Source organism: Microplitis mediator, chromosome 2 (assembly GCF_029852145.1).
Source record: "Microplitis mediator isolate UGA2020A chromosome 2, iyMicMedi2.1, whole genome shotgun sequence".
In the NCBI taxonomy this organism is placed as follows: Eukaryota; Metazoa; Arthropoda; class Insecta; order Hymenoptera; family Braconidae; genus Microplitis; species Microplitis mediator.
Window position 1 is genome coordinate 19,324,583 of NC_079970.1, and position 21,173 is coordinate 19,345,755.

General features: G+C 29.2%; 1 protein-coding gene and 1 long non-coding RNA gene across 5 annotated transcripts in view; one reads left to right on the forward strand and one right to left on the reverse strand.

Annotated features, from left to right (window-relative positions):
• LOC130664287 (uncharacterized) overlaps nucleotides 1-21,173 on the forward strand; it is a 77,333-nt gene that overhangs the window by 33,936 nt on the left and 22,224 nt on the right. The gene's annotated exons all lie outside the window — the stretch shown is intronic.
• LOC130664285 (allatostatin-A receptor-like) overlaps nucleotides 12,363-21,173 on the reverse strand; it is a 31,162-nt gene continuing 22,351 nt past the window's right edge. For 2 of the 4 annotated variants that reach the window (XM_057464177.1, XM_057464175.1), the window contains exon 5: nucleotides 12,363-19,995. The gene's annotated coding sequence lies outside the window, so the exon portion shown is untranslated. Of the gene's footprint in view, nucleotides 19,996-20,308; nucleotides 20,550-21,173 lie in introns of those variants that run through there. The other 2 variants (XM_057464176.1, XM_057464174.1) reach the window with 2 other exon arrangements.

The window sequence follows — 21,173 nt, forward strand, 5'->3', positions numbered from 1 at the left end:
GTAGCTCTTAGTTAGACCTTTCTATCGCCACCGTCCATCTTACGGTATTAATAAAATTAATTATTAGTATTTATTAGAAATTTATTAAATTTATTTTGGAAAATTTGCATGATTTCTGCCATTTTTTATCAATTTTGCACACCTTAGTTACAAGGTTCGGATAGATATCTTGTGTTATAGACATAAATGCATACAGAAAATTTAATCCGCCGTGTAGCAGAACACGTGGAAAAAGTTTAATTATAGACTTTAAGGTGTAAGCACTTGGAACTTTCAAAAATGTGGTTAGCCCCGATTCCAAACAAATACCAGAGTTTTTTTCTATTTATTGTTTAGGTTCAAATGATACTGATCGAAACTTGTCTTGGCCACAACTGTAAAAAAAAGCCTTTTTGCTAATAAATTTTTTGAAATGCTAAATATACTTTACATCCGTTTCTAAAGTTTTATCTGCTTTTATTCGTAATAATAAATATTATCTAACGTACATAAGTAGACAGAGCGTAAATAATTATGAGACAAAAATAATGGTTTGTTTAAACAGCTTACATGAATAATTTACCCTCTACAATGTACGGATATTACTTTACATAGATAGACGCACATTCAAATAAATCGTTTTTTTATAAAAAAAAAATATTGTTTGGTAACACAACTTTAATTTCTTCTCAAAATGTACAGCAATTTTATAAAAAATTATCTTTTATTTATTTTACCAGTACATTCATTTTTATAACCTACACTGTTAGAAGTATTTATTTGAGCCAAATTAGATTTATTAATAATTAATAAATGATTTATTAAATGAGATTTATTTGAGCTAAATAAGCCATTTCTTAATAGTTAATAAATGGCTTATTTGAATAGAAAGAAATGACACATGAAGTTAAGGTTATAACCTTGAATGGAATGAGTGTGATTGTTGGTAAAAATTTATTATAATATTTCATTTTTTTTATATCTTTTGTATGATAATTTTTATCTTCAATTAACATTAATTGTGTGTATTATTTTCTTTAAAAAAATAAAATTAAACAGTCCTATAAATTATTTGTCATAACCTTACTTAATTAACATCACGTGTCATTTCTTTCTATTCAAATAAGCCATTTATTAACTATTAAGAAATGGCTTATTTGGTCCAAATAAATCTCATTTAATAAATCATTTATTAACTATTAATAAATCTAATTTGGCTCAAATAAATACTTATAACACTGTACCAGTGAACTCATAAAAATAATTACACAGAAAAAATTTTTTTCTCATCTCTAAAAAACGTTTCTTTTCTGTATAAATACTAGTAAGGTAAAAAACCTAGTACCCGATCAGGGAACTAGTACTCGATCTCTCCATGTATTGTATATCTATATTTAGTAAAATTTAGTAAATATAGATTTACAAATACATGAGTGATCACTGGATCTCTTAGCTTATAAGCAGAATATCCAAAAAAATTCATCGAAATGCATAGTCAAAAATTTATATTGAAGAAATGACACTTTGTAGTTATCATTGCAAAATTTTTTGTAGGCATCAAAAAATCTACACACTGTAAAAATACAGAGTGAATGTGAAGCGGATGACTGTTTATTTATTTAATCCCCTCGTAGCGACATTCACACTGAAAGGGAGTTGAATTTAATATAGAAAATCCGGTTCGGAGTGAAATTCACTCCTAAAAAGTATTTATTTTAATATTAAGACTTCGAATCGAAGTGAATGCTAATCGACCACTCCGAAATCACTCCGCTGAAAAGGCAAATTCCCTAATTACTCCGTATGCGGAGTGATTTTTTTTAAACTTCAAAACTCCGAGTGACAGAGTGAATTCCGGTGTAAATAAAATCTGTAATTACTGCGAATTCACTCCCGATTTTTTACAGTGAATGATAATATTTAAATTGAATATTCATTCTCGTTACACGTAATATAGTTTTTTTATACATTACAGAAGTTTATTAAAATTTGTTGGCCCAGAATTCTTTTAAAAGGCTTATAAAATAGAACATGATGTTTAGTTAGTGCAGAAATTTGCGTCTCTGATATCGAAAAAAAAAAAATCTGTCTATCGGTTGACCCTGCGGACCAGCCCCAAAACTTCCCGCTGTTTTCGAGCTCCTCGAGCTCGAAAATACTTTAGTGTGCCATTGTTTTAAAAAAAAAACCGATTTTAGCATTTCTTTCTCCCACGATATCTCAGGAATGAATTGACCGATTTTGATGGTTGCGGCGGCAATCGGCGTATTTTATTGAGTTCTAGAGCTGATAAAATTTTGAAATTGTTTGGTTCAGTTGTTTCGAAGATATTCGCAAAAAACTGTTTTTTACCATTTCTTTCTCCCGCGATAACTCTCGAACGAATTATCTGATTTTGATGATTGAGGCGGCAATCGACGTGTTTTATTGAGTTCTAGAGCTGATTAGATTTTGAAGTTGATCGTATAAGTCGTTTCTGAGAAATCAATAAAAAACTAAAATAAAAAAAAATTTTTTAATTCTTATTCTTTGTATAACTTGTAAACTACATGACCGATTTACCCCAAAATCTAATCAAGACTAAGTTTTGGTGAGCTCTTTCGATCGCCACCAAGTACGTTCAAATCGGTTCATCCGTTCCAAAGATATCGTCGGACAAAAAAAAGTTCACACACACACACACACACACACACACACACACACACACACGGACGTCCACCCGGGAATAGTCAGAATAGTTTCCTAGGACCTCAAAACGTCGACATCTGATGAAAACTCGATTTTCGAAAATCGGACCGAAACCAATAACTTCCCTTTTTTGAAAATTTGCAATTTTCTTAGCGGGAAGTTAAAAATGTGTTCGATAGCTTGGATATAAAAAAATCCTTCCACGTCCAAATTAGTATAGCCGGGAGGCAAAAATAAAGGATTTGTTTACAACGAACGTAATTTAATTTACTAAAGTAAACAGTTATAAATTCTCTTCGAATGTTGATTTCGTCTAAACAATAAAAATTTATTATATGATTCAATTTTTATGTTTTTGAATTTTTAACTAATATTTTTTTATTCCTTCTGTTTTACAAGTTATTTAAACTGTCGAACAATTAATAGAAATATTGATTCGAAAGAATAATTATTTTCTCACGATTTTTTTTAGTTTTAATCAAACTGTCATTTTACCTTCAGATGCAAGAAGAAAATATGAGTAAAATCTATTACTTATTTAAAACGTAAAATCTCTTGTATACAATTGATAAAATAAAATGACATTTATAATTCATTTATACTTTACGTCATTTACTTTCCAGAAAGTAAAAAATGTGAAAAAAATGCCATGTCAAGTCACGTAATGTCCCAGAAAAGCATTTCATTCACGAGAAAAAATTAAATTTTTTACTTACGTTAATTATGTTTTCTTCGATAATTATAAAAAAATTTATTCCAATCCTGCATTTTTTTAGTGAGAAAATATTTTTTAAAACCAAATGTGAAAAAAAATAAAATTATCGAGTTTAATTCAGCGTTCGAAAAATATTCTTCCAACAGATGTTCATGTTTTTCATAGTGAAGAATCGATGGCTGTTGTCGAACGGATGTCAGTTTGTGTATGTGCACATGTGTGCAAAAAAATATGATTTACGATAGCTCCCAAGTGAAAAAGGACTCGGATGGTTTTTGTGGCTTTTGAAAGTTTATCGAGACTTATACAGATATGAGTTGATGTTGAGATCGATCAGTTTTGTAGTTTTTAAAATATTCAAAAATAATAATTTGTAAAGGACCTTTGTCTCGAAACAACTCATACTACAGACAAGTACATACTCGGCTAACCTCTCACGTATGGCTCGTAGTGAACAGGACGATACCATCCCTCAGGCTTGACTTAACACATAAATTTATAGACACACAATCCTTTTTGGCTCGGCCCATGTAAACAGATCCCGAACGTGACAAATTGATTTTTCCAAATCATGGTTGTCACAAAAAATATGGAATTCAGCTTTCGAATAAAAAAGATTATCAAGGTTTATAACTCACTAACTTTTAAGTCCAATTTAATTGATTGGTCGTTAGCTTCTCAAAAAGAAAAAAAAAACGAATTTTTTGAAAGCATTTTTTTAAAAACGAGTTGCAACCACGGATTTCGAATTTGAAATTTTAATTGGATATTACCCTCGATTATTTTTTATTGCTACAAAACCCTTTCAAATCGGCTGATTGGTTCTATTCTGAATATCATAATAAGCTCAAGATTCATATTTTTTATTTTTTAATGGTTATTGGAAAAAAAATTCTCAACAACAGCATAGGAGGAACTAAAAACTTATTTGTTGAAATGTCGACAAGCTTGAAAAGTTTTACTATTGGCTTACAAAAGGCTTCTCTATTGTTAGCTTTTTTTTCTTAAAAAAAAAATTTTAAAACATGAAGTATGAAATTTTGTTTTAATAATTAACTAAATATTTATGTATACTTATAATAAATATTAATTATTCGAAGTATGCAAATTGCAAATTCAAATTAGTATATAATTCAAATTCATGAATCATCTCACAGTAAAATTACTTACTAAATATACAACCGGCTCTCCTACATCCCCCCCTCCCGTTCAGTATATACTATAAAGTTGATTTTCAATATATATATTAGGGATGTGCGAATAGTTCGAACTTACAAGTTAATCGAATCGAATAATTCGAATTTATCGTAAATTTTCGAATAATTCGAAACATTCTAAATTATTTGCCAGTTTTTGAATTATTCTTGCTTTCGAATTAGTCGTAAATTTTTAAATCATTTGAAACTTTACGATTAATTCGTAAAGCTTTAAATAATTTCAAATTTTTTTTTAACGACTTATTTTTTCAAAAATTCAAATTTTTAGAGGTCAGATATGAATCTACAAAATTATTTCGTATGGTTACTTTTAAAAACTGAACTCTCCATGAAAAAAAAAAATTGAAAATTTGAGAGCTGATTGAAATTTGTATCATAGTCCGTATAGTTTTGAGTGAAGTTATTACAATAATTAGTATCTCATGAATATTCGACACTAATATTTGTCTTAGTATACAATATATTGTAATACTTAAATTATTTCTTAACAATCACCTTGAGAGTAATTTTGTGTGACGATAGTTATTTTGTTGTTTACCTGATATTTTTATAATCGAATAGAAAGATTAAAGGCACTGCCCAACTACCTGCTGATCATCCGACATATATATACACAAATAAATAAAAGGCTATGACACGACGAATCATCACCAAAATTTAGTAAAAATAAGAATATTTATTTGTCAAAAATTCTTTTTTAATTCAATCTATTAGAAGTTAAGAAGCAAAACAAAGTATTCGGAGTAAAATGGGACACCTTGAAAATCTAAATAACTAAAGTTATTTTTTATTACACCCAAATTTTTATTTTATAATTTCTTCATCTGAAAGATTGCGTTGTGCCCCGGAGAAAAATTTTTTTTTTCTATTACAATTATTGTAAAATAATACTAAAAATTTTCGAAACAAATCAGAATAATTTGTTTCCGTTACTCAAGAGCCACAAGATATAATACGCTTAGATCGACAGTCGTGTCCCAGTCTCCCCTATATATAATTATTCAGGTAACTAAATATGTGATTAGGAAGTAAATTTGACGTTAGGACTTATGATATAGTACAACTGCAATTTCTGTAATGACTAAATACAATAATCCAGAATAATGGAATGAAGCTCTAACAATAGAAGTTCCACAAACCACATCCAATGATTAGTGTCTACACGGACACATATTAACCAAAATAGTTACAGAACTTGTTAAAGTCCCATACGATTAAAGTATTATTGATCGTAGTTGACCTATTATATCAGAATCTACCACATTGAGCTGTTACGGCAACTCAATTTCGCCTTCCATAGAGATCAGAAAGAGAGCTTTTTGATAAAGTTTCTATGCACCTTCACATTAATGCAGAGAAAGTTGAAGAGTATACTCTCAATAGGTTTACAACTTGTCAGTCCAATAATTTAGGTGGTAATTTATGCTAAGCCCTGTTTCATATTGTCGTATTATATCACAACGGACGACATACATGCTACCTCCATGACGTGCATAAATTACCATCAATTTCAATTGTTTGGAGTAAGATATTATATTGACTGTTATTGACTTGCGTTTGCATAATAAAATCAAGATACATTATTAACATTTGATTTTTAAATAATTAACAATTAATTGCTTTTTTTATTTGAAAAAAAAAGTCCCGTGTGAAAAAAATTCGTTCCAAAAACGTTTCTGACTGAACTTCCAAAATTGAGACAATTTTGAACTTTTAGTTAAACATTTCTTTAAAAATAATTAGCAGTGTGAAAAATTTTCAACTTCTGCACTGTAAAAGAAACTAGGGTAAGTCCAAGCGGTGTAGGTGTTAAAATTTTCTGTGTTAAATTCCAACACCGAACGCAGTGTTAAAATAACACCATCGCCGGTGTAAATATTCTTTACTGGTGTTAACCCAATTTTCGGTGTTTGAAATTTGTTTTTACACCGATTTAACACCGCCAAATTACACCGCCTACACCATTGTTATTTCAATTTAACACCTCGCAGTGTTAAATTGAGTCAATTTTTAACACTGCTCTTATTACAGCGTGTGGACGTTACTTGAAGGTTTTTTTTTAATTTTTTAAGCAAAAATTATTTGAATTGACCATTATGTGAGTTTATAATAAGTTCATCATTAGTTCCAATCACTCATTTTTTGAAAGATTATTGAACAAGTCAAACAGTAAAAAAAACTGACTCTCAAATAGTTCTTATAAAAGTAAAAAAATGTTCATAAACATTTGCAAATCATTTTTATTTGTTTTTTTTTTTTTTTGTGCCTCATACTTGAATAATTCTGGTGAGAGTCGAAAATGTTCATAATTCCTGATTAATTTCTTTTTTTTTGCTCTTCAAATCCAAATAATTCGGTTGCCTAATTTCAAATTACAGTAACTGACAAAAATAAAAGTTTTGAAATATGAATTAAATCATGCTCACAAGACTCCACTGGGACTAAAAATACTAAAAATCAATTTTAAAAAACTTGTCCCTTACTGTGTTTTGAAATTGGGCAGCCGAATTATCGAATCAAATTATTTTTGCTCAATGTTTGAGGAATATTTTTGGAACGAGTTTTTTTTACACGAAATTTTCCAAAAAAAATTTGTTATTTTGTTATAACGAATTATAATTATAATTATTATCAAAGTATAAAAGTAAATTCCTCTAATTTTTCTGATAAATCAAATAAGTGAGAGTTATTCGTCAATAAAACCCCAGCTGGTATTGTAAGTTAATTAAAATCAACGTAACGTTGAAAAAGGCAGGTTTTAAAGTTTAACTTTGTGAGATTTAATAAATTTAATGATTGATAAAAGTTTGGTATACTTTATTAAAAAGTTTGCGTTGATTTTTAAATCATGTATGCATATATGTTTATTAGGGTGATCCAAAAAATAACGAATTTTTTTTTTTTTCTCGTAAATAAGTTCAATAGTTTCATTTAGATAAAAAAGACGCCTGTGAAAATTAGAGCTCTTAATATTAACATTAAAAGGTTCCTCATCGCACTTTTCTATTTTCCATAAGAATAACATGGAAAAAAATTTTTTTACGTATTCTGATTTTTATAAGTAGCTAACGATGCGTCACAGGAATAATTGGCAGGCATGTTTTTGTAGGGAATTGAATGCTCTACAAAAAAAGATTATTATCATTTTTTGAGGAATTTATTTGTTCAAAAGTTATTTGAGGTTGAAGTCGAATTTACATTAAATTTTGAGATTTTCTTACTTTTCCGGCGAAACTGTCAGACCTATTACAAAATATCATTGGACCTTTTTTGTAGACAATTTTATTCCCTAGAAGTTATTTCTCACAAAGTTTTTTCAAATTCCGCATTGTTTCCTAGTTATTTTTATTTTAATGTCAAGCTCTTAAAATCGGTCAGAAGACTATTTTTTTTATGAGCATGACATTAAAATAACAATAACTAGAAAACAATGCGGAATTCGAAAAAACTTTATTAGAAATAACTTTTAGGGAATAAAATTGTCTTCAAAAAAAGTCCAATGATATTTTGTAATAGGTCTGATATTTTCGCCGGAAAAGTAAGAAAATCTCAAAATTTAATATGAATTCGTCTTCAACCTCAAATAACTTTTGAACAAATAGATTCCTCAAAAAAAAGATAAGAATTTTTTTTTTGTGGAGCATTCGATTCCCTACAATAAAATGCTTGCCAATTATTTCTATGACGCATCGTTAGCTACTTATAAAAATCAGAAGACGTAAAAAAATTTTTTGTGACAGACACTTGATATCTACGACATTTAGCGCCTATAGCCGGCAGCTAAAAATATTAGATAAGATACAGCTGGTAAAAAAGATACCTAATCGTTCTAATAGTGACGTCGTCATCGGATCAAAAAATATTTTTTGGTTACATGTGCGATAGCAAACGACCAAAAAATATTGAAGTAACTTAACGAGCCATCTTGTGACAAAATTTATCATCATTTTAATTCGTCCACTTCCCGACTTCTCTCTAATTTTCAACAAATACTCAAAACAATTTTACCAAATAAATAAACGCGGATTTATAACCTGCCATTTATAGGCACTAAATGTAGTAAATTTCAAATATCTGTCACAAAAACTAATGTATTTATTTAGTACAATCGAGTCTAAGACGCTCGTGTGTTGGTACCCTCGCCTTCGGCTCGGGCACCAATCTTCACACTCGCGTCCTAAACACGATCGCACTCGATAGATAAACTACTATTTTTCCATGTTATTCTTATAGAAAATAGAAAAGTGTGATGAGGAACTTCTTAATGTTAATATTAAGAGCTCTAATTTTCACAGGCGTCTTTTTTTTATCTGAATGAAACTTTTGAACCTGTTTCCAAGAAAAAAAAAAATTTTGTTATTTTTTGGATCACCCTAATGTTCATACATAAATACATAATATAGTAACTCCATAACATTAATGTGGACATAAATTAATTGAAGCGCTTTCTCTTGATTCAGTCATTATACTTAATCTATTTACAAACTCAATAATGGTCCACCTATTTCGTGTTAACCATGTTTGTTAACATTGACGCAAACTAAATAAAATTATAATTTAATATGATAAATAAATATACCAGTATTCTGATATTAATAACTGATATTCATATACGGAGAGAAATTTATGATAAAATTACAATATGTTATGAGAACAATTCCCATGGTAACAGCTCTGGTCACAAATAAAACTTGATTTAGACTTGGTCGTCTTGAAGCCTGACTATCTGACTAGAAATTTTAGTTAGGCAGTGATTAGGCCCAAGTGAGGCATGCCAAATTCCAGACTTGCGCCAAATGAGGCAACCAAACTAGGTCGAGATCCCGAAAGTAACGCAGTTGCGAAGCCCTGCCTAATTTGGCTTCCTTCTTAGGCAGTGGTTTGGAAACCATACTTGCTGGTGGTAGCTTAAACAGAGTTCCCGCCAAATGAAGGAACCGCATAAGGCTCGCATCGTATACAAGCCCTATGCTTATACATAGAAATTGGCAATATTTGGTCATGTGTGACTGTAATGATCATATAAATTTGTTTAACTAAATTAAAAAAAAAAAAATTTTTTTTTTTTTTCATCGTTTAGAATTATTTTTGCAGGGCAGTCATCATCAGATGTGCTAATTTAATGTTTTTTTAATGTCCAATCAAATTAGAAATTTTTACTTCAAGGAAAAACGCGAAATTTATCAAGGACCGCTGTCGTGGGATTCGAGCCCGGTACCCTACGCACGAAAGACCGACGCTTTAACTTCTACACTACACTACCGATTGTGGCTCCTAAGTTTATTTATGCTATTTAAATATTATTCGGTACCAGTCAGGAATTCCAAAGATATACCGAACTTGGGCAATGATGAAGATTTTCCAAATAACAGCCAAATTTGACATACCTAGCTTTGGCAAGCCTTTAGTCATCCTCATTGCGTTTTAGTCAGGAATTCCAAAGATTCACTGAACTTACGTCCAACCGAAAACTCCTAATAACAACCAAGTTTGGAAAAGTGTTGGTATATTGAGTTTCAACTTTCCTCATAAAAACTGGACAAGGTTCAAATTAGGCTTGCCGTATTTTGGAAAGCCTGATTCGTCCCGAATCGGTGTTTCGGCTTGCCGCACTGGAATTCCAGTCGGGATATACATATATAGTATAGTTACCATTGCTACCTACCAGTCAGGAATTCCAATATTAGGACTGAGTGTGACCTTACCACAGACGTTCCTAGTTTCGTCTGGTTTTGGCTTACCAAACATCGGCAATTTTTAGGTTACCATTGCTACCTACCAGCCAGGAATTCCAATGTTAAGCCTGAGTGCGGTCTTGTCACACACTTTCCTAGTTTCGTCTGACTTTGGCATACCAAACTTCAGCAAACCTTAGGTTACCATTGCTACCTACCAGTCAGGAATTCCAATAGTATGGCGTACTCCGACAATGCCACAGAGTTTCATGATCACAATCGAATCTGGAATTTTTTGGTATGCCAATGTTCGTTTTGCCTCATGAAAATCTGATAAGATACGAATCAGACTTGCCTTATTTAGGCAAGTTAGAGCCAAACTGATTTTTCGGCAAGCCTCACCAAAATTTCTAGTCGGGTAAGTAATGGTTATATAACATCCTCTTTCTGGGTAAACCTCGTAACTGCAAAATTATAATTTTTCAGAAATCGGTCTAAACATCTATTCTGTTACACGTGCGTTAATGGAAATATTGAAATTAAAAAGTCTCTCGAACATGGTTTAGAAGTTATACGCAAAAAACTAAAAACAAAAAAAATTTTTACATTTTATTCTTCGTATAACTTGTAAACTACGTGACCGATCTACCCCAAAATCTAATCAATTTTAAGTTTTGGTGAGCTCTTTCGATTGCCACCAAGAACGTTCAAATCGGTTGATTCGTTCCAAAGATATCGTCGGACAAAAAAAAGATCACACACACACACACATTCACACACACACATACATATATACACACGGACGTCCATCCGAGAATAGTCAGAATAGCTTTCTAGGACCTCAAACCGTCGACATCTGATGGAAATTCGATTTTCGAAAATCGGACCGAAACCAATAACTTTCCTATTTTCGAAAATTTGCAATTTTCTTAGCGGGAAGTTAATAGTATATTACACACCTAGGGAAGTAAAGTAAGAAATGTCTCAGATCACATGTAATTGTTGGCCGAGGCGAAGCCGAGGTCAACAAACATGTGATCTGAGGCTTTCTTATTTACTTCCCGAGGAGTGTATACTATTTTTCTCCTCGACGGAGGAGGAAAGCGGCAACTTCGTTTTGCACAGCGGGACGAAAGTTGCACTTTCCGCCCGGAGGTGAGAAAAAACATTATTAAAGGTAATTAACGTATATAAAAATTAAATATAGAGAATAAGATACCACATGTATTTTTTCTACATGCATCAACTGAAAAATTCTTGAAAAAAAAATTAAAAAAAAAAAATCTCTTTCAGAAAAACTTTTGGGACACTCAGAACAGCAAGAAAAGGATGATGAGAGTCTTGAATAAAAGTTAGAAACAATTTCTGAAAAAACATTTCTTACCAAATTTTTGGGGTGGTCCGTTTTGCTCACCCAGTCCCGTTTTCCCGCTCTTTTCCTGTATAAATAAGCTAATCTATAATTATATTTTATATTTTTAACCAATTTGGACTTTTCAATGACTTCAAATGATTATCTTTAATTTTAAAGGAAAACTTTCAATAAAAGCTTACTTTCAATTTTGTGATGCTAATTTTTCGCGCAATAAAATGCATTTGGCACTGTGCTTTAAATAAAAAATACTAGGGAAATATGACAATATGGAGACATCAATATTTACGATATAGCATGAATGTCAGCTCCATTTAATTTTATGCTGCCATAAAGCTTTTCCCTAGTTCTTTTCTTCAATCGGTGGAAAATGTCCAGAGCAAGCAAATGTATTGTAAAAGTCAACTGCAGTTTTATTGATTAAAAGGCATAATTTTAATATTTATGAAACGATATTACACAATTATACTTTTTTATAACGAGTTTGAGTTAAGAAAATTCAAAACAAATATTATTCATAAAATAATATGTAAACATTATTAATTATTATTTAGTAATATTTTTATTATTTCATTACTTATATACATTTAAATTCTTTTTTACACAATTAATTAATAAAAAAAACTTTTTCTAACAAGTATACATAAAAATCTTATATCAACAACAATCAATAAATTTAAATTAATTTTTTTTTTTTTTTTCAATTACAATCACATAATATGCATCATTATATTTTTATAATATATTTTTACGTCAAATACCATTTTTAGACTAATTTATTCGTACTGTATTAAAATAAGATAATATTTAAAAATGTCCATAAATTCAAGTAAGATGAACGACTTTTCCAAATAAGAAAAAATAAACAGTAAATTTTTCGTTCTTTTGTTCATAAGAAAACAAATTATAAAAATTAGCGCATGCGCTATTCTTCCTGCAAAGAGGCAAAAATTGAAGCTTTCAGGTGTAGATCTAGCAAAAAATAGTATATGCACTACGAAGGATGGTAAGACGTCCCCATCCAAGTGTTTGCCGCCTTCGCATTCAGTTCGGGTAGGCGATTATCCTTTGATGTGTAATATACTATTATTTATTTTTATAAAACTTAGTGTGAATAATGAGTAGTATTTATAGTTTCTGCTTAAGGAGGGTCTGTAGTAACTTTTGTCCAAGCTTTGCTCTCAGACAAAACCTCTAAACGCGAAATTGAGAACGAGGCTCGACACATTACTCTATAATCGATCTACGATTTCATTTTTCAAAAATATTTACCTGTTTAAGAGAAAAACGTGGACAAACTTTCGATTTACCGCGTAAGTACAACAAGGATAGTACCGTTCGTCGACTTGAGTGTGATAGAGAAAAAAGTTCAGACCCCTCTTAATTATAAATTGCAAATGACAATTTATGCTAATGATACTAGTTGATCACACCATTGGTCTTCATATCATATTTATCATGAAAAATATGGTGTATGACACAAGACGAAACACGATTTCAGACTACGGTTCGGGCAGCCAACTTCACCTTAGTCCGAAATCGTCTTATTCCATCCCTTGTCACACACTATACTATTAAGCGTCAGTTTTTCTAATTTTACTTTAATAAACGGTTACGTTTTATATTTACACTAAAAATGACTTTTTCATCAGACATCTGGATTTGTGTATATCTGTTGTATTTTTATTTATTCATTTCTATCCTTTTTTCAGTTAATTTTTTTCATATAAATTTCAATTTACTTTTAATAATAAATTTAACGTCCCGAGGCATTCAATTGTTGAATAAAATAGAAAATATGAATAAATGAATTTAAAAAAAAAAAGATATATTTACACAAAGAATACAAAAAAAAAATGCATTAAAATTTACAATATACAATCTCGAATAACATGCGTAACTTTTTATTGTTTATCGATGAATACATTTAATGCACTGGAGTATTGTTTCTTTTTTTTTTGATTGGCATACCGTGATAATAAAAAATTTTCCAGTAATGGATTTTGTTTATTCCATTCAACTTTTTTTATGATGAAATGTCGTTGATAGATTTTTATTAAATATATGGAATTTTTGATTGGTTTTAAATGAAGTTACAGTGGAATATATACAGATTGAAAAATTCATTTTCACAAATAGAAATTTTTGTTTATTTTCGATAACAAAAAAAATATATTTATTTTATTTTAATTTATACTTTAAATTTTTTTATATATTATTTATGGAATTTAGAGCGTATTTATAATTCGTATATAGTTCATCTTACTTGAACAGTTTATCTTATTTAAACCTCCCCTAAAATTTCCACATGACTACAAGATATTTATATAATTTAAGTATAAATTCAAAAGAAAAGAAAAAAAAAAACAAAAAAAAATCTATATGTCGAAAAGATTAGTGTTTTATAACTGACATTGAATTTACCATCGACAGTCAAGCGGAAGAGGCTGGGGCTCGTGAGCCGTCATCCGCCGATTCGATATTCGATTCAATTTATCTTCCAATTTTTTTCTTATGAAATCATTCTGTCATTTGATAAATTTTAAAATACTCATTTTTTATAATATTTATATTCTATTTACTCAATATAATTTTTTTTACTTAATAATATAGGTTTTATAATTGATATATATTTATAAATAAAATTAACAATTAACTCTAATACAATTTACATTTAATTACGCAGCTGATAATTTTTAATGTTAATTATAATGTAACAATTTTAAATTCGTTAATTTTTGTTTCATAAATTTACGGGCATAATTTTTTTTATTTACATTTAAATTACTCTAGATTATACATTAATTGACATTCGCACTTTTGTCTCACATTGCATAATTAAGTTTTAATATGGAAAAAATAGCGACCATCATATTCATGTAAAATACGTTTCAACTAAAATAATTCTTTTGATATTTATTTTTCCAACATAAACTGTCAGAATAAACGAGAAAATTTACACTGATGAACGCTATACATTTTTTCGTATTAACTAAAAAATTTACAAATCATTTTAATCGACTAATTTATTCTTAAATATGTAAAAAAATTGTTAAAGCTTTTTTCCACTGCAATTTTAAATGATTACTTATTTATTATTATTTATATTTATAACATAAATTTTTTCGAAAACACACAATAATAAAAATATATCGCGTTACGCTGTGAAAATCGGGAGTGATTACGGATTTTATTTTAATCTGAATTCACTCCGTCACTTGGAATCCCGGAGTAAAAAAATCACTCCGTATACGGAGTGAATAGGGAGTTTGTTTTTTCATCGGAGTGATTTCGGGAGGATCTTGATATTATTTCCACCCACATTCACTCCGATTTTCACTTTTAATATTCAAATAAACTCACCTTTGGAGTTAATTTCACTCTAAGGGGATTAAATAAATAAATAGTCATCCACTCCGCGCTTACTCTACAAATTTTTCAGTGTATACTGATAGAAGGATTTCTTAGTATTTAAAAATATTTCTTAGCATTTAAGAAATCATTTCTTAAACATCATTTCTTTGTATTTAACAAATAGGGTAGGCCACTGCTGCATTTTTGGACATTTAATACTTTATTTTAAATAATGAAACCGTATTCAAAAAAAATTTCGTTGCAATAGTGTGATAAAAATATCTTCGAACACATTTAAAAAAATGAATTACGTTGTTGCGTATTTTATAAATTATTTTATTCAAAAATTCTAAGTGGCCAAAATTGGCCCTAAAGTGACCAAAAACGGTACTTCTACCCTATTTCTTAAATAGTAAGAAATATTTGTTAAATACAAAGAAATGATATTTAAGAAATGATTTCTTAAAAACTAAGAAATCCTTCTATTAGTATACTAATTCCAAAAGGACTTAACGCCCTTTTGACTTTCAATTTTTTTTTTTTTTATTCAATTTTTAGTTATAAAATAAGTCCACAAAACCATTGGTAATAAAAAGAAAATTGACAACCCCGCTGTCTTTAAAAAGCTGCCTCAAGCTAAACGGGCGTACAAAAATATGTCAAATATCCTTTCGAAATTAGTAACGCGATATTTTTATTAAATATTATTTTAAAGAATTTTGTAATATATTTATAGATATGCTATACATATATTACATTTAATATAACAACAAACATAGAATTTAATAAAAAAAAAAATTCTGACATTTTTAATATTTCAATGGAAAAATAATTTACCACAAAAATTTTTTGACATTTTCATCAATTCAGTTATGCGAGCATTGTTTGGTAATAAAACTAACAAATTCCAATATTTTTTATTTATACTTAATTTAAATTTATTTGAATATTAAAAAAAAAAAATGATTTCATAAAAAATAATTAAAGACGGAATAAAAAATCTATTGATTTTCATGACAATTGTAATGACACAACAATAGTAATTTTTTAGAAATAATGTAAAAATTAAAGGGATAGATTAAGATAGTACATAACTACGAACAGATGGGAAGGCAATTTAATTCTTGAATGTGGAAGATGATAATAGCCTGAGGATATTTGATACGATCGCAATACGGAAGGTTTCATATCAATATCAAGGAGACCGTAAACCAAAATTAACGCCTGATAATGACCTGCGTAAGCCTTAGATCCAGAGGTTAATTACATACATCGACTATTTATAGCAACGATTGATTATGACGTCATTTGATTTGAAAATAAAATTATAGAAAAATGATATAAATATAAATAAATATTTTTTGAGTTCATCGATTTCTACTAAATCACAGTATTTATCGTCAATTGTTGATGTGAAACTTTGCCAGTCAACTTTTTAAACTAGTACGGATGCTCTAGAGAGTACATATATAGTAAAGCACTTTTCTATAGGTGTAGGATGAAAATAATCTGAAAAAAGAAAAGAAAAAAAAAATGGAAGATCTATTATATTGCCGCGATTCTCTGACTTGCACTTCCTATGTACGACACTCCCACTAAACTTTACTACATATGACTTATAGCCTACGTAAGTCTCAAAGAAGCCATCGACTCAAGAGGACTTTTTTTGTGAAAAAAACTCTTAAACTAAAGCTGCTGAAAAATATCTACATTTTACTGCGGTAGAATCTGTAACGACTTAGTGTTACACAAAAAAATTTAACTTCATTTATTTTCACATTTACTAACGCGCAATGTCGAGTAAGCGAATAATACTTGAGGAAAATAATTTAAATGTAATTAGATCTTAGAAAATCGGACTTTTCCGTAATTTAGTTCTACACGGAGAGAAAATTATGGTAACTGTTCCTAGTACGGTTATAAAACATAAGCCTGTAATTTTATGGTAATAATTACTGAGAGTTATGGGATATACGTCTATTTTCGAGAAAAGTTTTTATAATTATGCGAATAATTCTTATAATTATGATAAAATTTCCTATATCGTATGGTAATAGAGTGACATAGTAATAAAATCCTGTATCCACATTTGAACGGTTTTAAGGTGCGTATGGGAATAAACCCTGTACATTGTGGAAACTGCGTCGATGATATGTGTGAAATATTACCATCATATGAGGGTAAGCATTACCATATATTCTGGTAATGATTCCCATAATGTATGATAACTTTGACTATGACAATATGGGAACCATTACTATAATATTATGGTAATGATTCCCGTAATACGAAGAATTTGTGAATGTTATGTACACGGAAAAAAATAATCGGTAATATTATATAATAGCTGCTACCAATTACTTTTCGGTAACAGCTACCGATTTCAATCGGTAACGGCTACCGAAATAATCGGTAGCTGTTACGGGAATAATCGGTAGCTGGTATTGATTATTTCGGTAACAGCTACCGATTATTCCGGTAACGGTAACCGATTATTTCTACTGACGAATGTCAGTGGACATCAAAAAAATATTTCTGAGGGATGTTACACGCGAGATGTGTGTACGAGTGTACGAGTGTGCTTGAGTGCACGTGTATGTGCATGTGTGTGCGTGTATGTGTGTGTGTCTGTGCGTTTGTGCATGTGTGCGAGCGCGCGTGTGTGCGAGTGCGTGTGTGTGCGTGTGTGTACGTAACTGATTCTAAAAAATCGGTAAAAGCTACCGATTATTTTGGTAGCCGTTACCGATTGAAATCGGTACCAGCTCGGTAACTGTTTCCGAAATAATCGGTAGCGGCTACCGATCGCCAATTTGGCTTGATCGTAAATCTGAAAATGGAAGAACCAGATCTCCGTAGATCTTAACTGTATGCAGAATTGAGATCACTTTAGATCTAAATTATGTTTTCTTGGGATAACTTTTATTTTTCATGAAATATTCTATTAAAATTAATTGAATAAAAATCAATTAGTTTAGTGATTACTTAAGATAATTAAATTAAAAAAAAAAGTATAGTATTTCTATAGATTCACAATTTAACGAGTTCATTTGATTCCCGAGAGATTAAAAACAAATCCAAATTCCTCTTTTGCTGTCTTGGTTACAAGCCGATGAGTTACAGTATCCAAAAAAATAAATAATCATATTTACTACTAAAAATAAAATAAAAGTAATATATTTCTGGATGATGGAGTATAATATTTCCCTTTATCTCTATCAACAAGTATGTGAAAATTTAAATACCCTTCGGAAAATATATATAGGAAAATAATCCTTCTTATAAAAGAGAAAAAAAATGTGGATTACTTCATCACTTTCTGTTTTATTTTATTTAACTTTATTTTATTTTTTTTTTTTTACGTTTTACTCTGCTTAACTTTACTCTCTACATCCACTGATATCCTAGGAAAATAAATCCCTTGGTAACTCTCGCAACGGCAACGCCGTTCTCTACCTATCTGATTGCGCCGATTTATTGCGGCAAAAAAAAGAGGGAAGAAAGTAACTAACGAAAAAAAAAATAAATAATATAAAAAAAAAAAATTGATACGTTATTTAGTCAGACTTAGTCATTTAGTAATTTCTTAAAAAGTAATACTAGTACAGTAAAATTAAAAAAAATAAACATATATGTTAACACGGAAGAAACTGGGGCTCGGAAATTTATTAGTTCGAAGTATATTTCTGACTTAATATTAATATCTACATAAAAATTATAAACTGGAACCATAATTCATCTAAAAACGGTAAACATTTATATCAAAATTTAAAATATATGAGAAAACCTATATCATAAATTTATGTCTAAAAGCAATGATATTCATTTATTTTTTAAAATAGTGTATAGTATACTACAGGGCATGCCAAAAAAACATTTCTTTGAAAAATGTTCCATAATATGTTTATAAGAATGAATTTCCAAATTTTGAACATTTCAGAATTAAGAGTTAATCATTTTTTGAACTTTTAACATGTACCTGAAGATCAGAACGTTTTTCCCGGAGCGGAAATAAAAATACAAAACGAAAAGTAAAAAATCTACTGGATCTTGATTTCTGAAAAGTTTCACACGGCAGCCGAAAATTCCAGGCCACCCCTAACTATCCTTTAAGTCACCTTTAAAGTCAAATTACATAAATTTTTTTACATTTCGTTGAGCAAAAAACGTTTCGATCTTCAGGTACATCTTTTAACAAAATTCATGATTACAAACAAATTTTCAACTGAATATTTCCCCGGCAGATTTTTCGAAACTTCTTAAGCGAAAAAATTCGATTTGAGAATTATGCTGGTTTGAAAACATTTTAAAAAAATGTTCAAATACGAATTATAGATGATTTTTTATTTATCAGAACTGTTCAAGAACGAGGTCAAGAGATCGAAAATTTCTTTTACTTTTGAATTTTTTTGAAAACCCAAAAGATGATCAACTTAAAGTTCAGAATCGTCTCAAATTTTGACGTTCACTTTTTTCGAACATTTTCGAAAATAATTTTTCTTACAAAGCAGTGAATCTATACAAATTAGTAAACGATTTTGTATCAAATACATAGCAATACTAATGTTGGATAAAAAATTTTACATTTCACTATTCTTTATTAATTTTTAATATTTCGTTCACTAATTATTAAAAATAAATTCCGGTTTTTTGCTACATTAATATTCTGTTTTTTTTTTTGTTCCGTGCACTTTATTATAAAATGAAAATATTTCAATACACAAGATTGCAATAATTCAAGTATCATAAATGAGAATCGTTGAGTATGATTAAATCACGTCAAATGGACAAATTGCTCGAGATGGTTTAACACGATTGGAGAACGTGCTATCACGTTATCATGTCTACTATAGAGGAATATGTCCTTTCGATACTACAGTTGTTTATCTATATATCTATTGTATGAGAGAAAGGACTTTGGAATTATATTCTCATGCTCATGTATGATGTACGTGTTATTGGAATTTCTTCATCTATCCCTTTATTCCGTTTGAACTGAGGAAAATCCAATAGTATTAATATAGTTCGTATTGACATTAAATAATTAATATTTATTTCCGTCATAATTATTAATTGAAATTATTTTTTTTTTTTATAATCTGTATCATAAAATATATTAAGCAAATAAATTTTTGGTCGGACGGATAAAATTATTTATTAGAAAGATTCGATAAATTTTAATAACTAGGATATATATGAGGTGATTAATTAACTAATTAAATTAATGAGTGTGTAATAAAAAACTGTACAAAATTTTATATATACTAAATTATCACTTGATATTGAATAAATAAAATTTTATAAATTTATCAACAAAGAGCTCAAGATCTAGTTTATTTTTTTTTTTTGTCAACAATTTATAAAAACGAATTTCCCATGAGGCAGGTTAGATAAAGTAGATTTAATAAATTATTCTATACATATTCTCTTATACATTAACTATGTATATATGACATAAACTCTAAAATTTAAGTTTATTAAAGTCAACAAATATTTAAAATTAAATTTAAAATAAATTATGCATATTCCGTGAAGAGAATTCCATTCACCTGAAATGAGAAAATTTTTACATTTAAGTACATTACTTTTAACTGATAACACAAACAGTTTTTTTTGCTTAACAAATATTTTCCTTTTCAATATTCTTTATTTATTTTTAAAGTTTGCTTCGATTTGACTTTGTAGTCACGTACGTACCAATCGCTCTATATATATGTATTTTAAACAAGTTTCTTTGAACATCGAATTTACGGAAGATAACAGAAAGAACTAAATTAAATAAAATTGTAAATTCCGTCACATTTCGTACAGAATCAAATTTTATTTCTTGTTTAAACAATCGGTTTATTGTTCATCGCGTTAGCTTTATTTCCAATCATCACTTATATACTTATATCTTAGACCGATTGAATAAAATCAACTATTTTCCAAGGACACACTCAAAAGTTTCAATAGGATAAAAGAAGACGCCTGTTAAAATTTACTTATATATGTTTCTTAATTAATAATTTCAACATAATAATGTGTATTGTTCTAATACCTCGATAGCAAAATGACGTCTTCATGAGTTCTGAACGAATTCCTATTTATGATTCGGACGTCTCATCAACATCTTAGAGAAGTTCTCAAGATGTCGAATGAGCCACCTAGCGAGCTCAGTAAGACGTCTTTAA